The sequence below is a fragment of the Taurulus bubalis genome (assembly GCF_910589615.1).
Source record: "Taurulus bubalis genome assembly, chromosome: 17".
NCBI lineage: Eukaryota > Metazoa > Chordata > Actinopteri > Perciformes > Cottidae > Taurulus > Taurulus bubalis.
In genome coordinates this window covers 13,139,523-13,141,715 of record NC_136605.1, presented here as the reverse complement: position 1 = coordinate 13,141,715, position 2,193 = coordinate 13,139,523, and positions in this window count along the sequence as shown.

The following is a 2,193-nucleotide window of genomic DNA, read 5'->3' as shown; positions in this document are numbered from 1 at the left end:
TCAGCTGCTCCTTAACACAAAGTTTATCTCCAGGTCATTTATCAAACATTCTGTTCATCTACCAGCTCGTTTGATTTAGTTCAGTTTACAGTTTTTCAAGCAGTGCAGTTAAACTCATGGCTGCTCATCCATTTCAGCGCAGGCATTCCCACCCCAATTTTGTGTAGTTTATAACAAAAGTACCCTTTATCTATGTGTTTACCCATTCTTACATGCCTTGGACCATTACAAAAAAAAGTCATTGAAAATATTTGACTGAACACTCTCGCATTGATTAATACTCAACTGTGAAGTGACTGCAAGGAAATAGAACACACTGTTAATTTTGCTCGGATGACTTTGTTTAAGACAAGAACATGTGTTGTTTCTCCCATTGAGTCCATGATAAACATATAATCTGTGCCACATTAGTTATTCTCTTAAAACAGCAGGTGACTGAAGCTTAAGACTTTGACATATTAGCCTCTGCCTCTGATATTATTATCAGAACACCCAAAACCCATGATCTGACTACCTTTTTAGACACAGAATGTTCAAACCTAATTTATTTGCACATACAATTATAAGAAATTAAAACAATAATGGGAAAAGCAGTCTGTGTAGGATAAGTGGGAAATCTCATGTCATTTGTATGTGAGTTTATTTTAAGATTTTAAAATGACATACATTATAACTCATACACGATGTAGAAGGAATGGTAATACAACGTATTAAGTATACTTGAACTTATATACATTATTACAATTAGTAGTACAGTACTGTACTGTGACTAATAGCACATTTTCCTTCTGAGAGATGCAAAGTTTCATTGTGGGGCTGAGTAGCCTTTCACTGCCCCCAAGTGAACAGTCGAGAGAATCACAACGTCACAAACAAGACCGAAAAGCCTTCTTCTTCTTTTTTTTTTTTTATCTTGAGTAGTGGTACCCTGAAGAATATGAAGAATAAACAGGTGAGCTGTTTGCTAATCTCCCTTTCTATTGCAGATTTAGTTCATTACAAATACCTCCACCACCTTCCCCATACCGGCCAGAGATGAACATGTAATTTAACATTCCCACTTGTGTCCAAGGTCTATTAACCATAATACAAATTGACAAAAATGATTACACGTCTGTAAATCTTTATTTAGAATGGACCCATTAGAATTACTTTGCAACGCATAAAGGCCATACAGCACCATAGTGCCTAATTACTGTTGCGTTAACACGGTTTGCACCGCAGTAGGAATATTGTAGTTGAGTCTAGACTTTCAGTAAAAATGTCAAATACTTTGTTGTTTTTTTCTTTTGTATTAACGCAAGTAAAATATAAACCCATTAGATAAGGAATGCTCTTGCCAAATCTAAACTTGAGTTTGTCAGTGTTTTGGGATTGTGTCTTTTTCAAACTGTTTACATGAGCTGTATCTGAGCATCAGCCCTGCACGTCAATCACCTCTGAGATCCCATTTGAGAGCCCAGGAGGCCGTCATGGTCAGAGAAGCCTCGGGGCCCGGTCCTGTCGGCACATCACATTGTTTTTCCTGATCCGATGTGAGGTCCCGGGACAGGGATGTCATATGTGTACAGATTGTAAAGCCCTCCGAGGCAAATTTGTGATTTTGGGCTATACAAAATAAACTGAATTGAATTGAATCGCCTGTATTCATGGGAACCATGTTCAACTGAGTTGCTTTAGATCAGTGACTACTATACACCATACAGCCACTAGGTGGTAGGCTTTAATTGGTGATAGTAACGGGTTGGACGTTTACTATTATAAATAAGGACGGGGGCTTTTTGCTGATGTTCAGATTAAAACTATGTAGGCCTCGTTTGTACTCTTTAGATGTCACACAGTAACTAAATTGCAGTCATGAACTGAACATATGCATTCGACAGTGGAAGCATCTCGCACATCAATCAACAATGATTGCCATACAAAAAGGCGCAATAACAGATGAGTTTGAGGGGGGAAACGACACCATTCATAACAACGTTGTTGTAGATGTCACATATATAGATTTGATTGGTAGGAGTGATGTTTTTCTTCTTCACGGTAACGTCATCGATGCATTAAAATACAACAATCACCCAAACGGAACACATTGGGATGAAAACCAAGCACACCCAACGTGCGCGAGAGCCGACGTGGTGACGCAACGTCTTTGTGTAGGCAAATCACGGCGCACGCTGGGCGGGCATTGTGAAG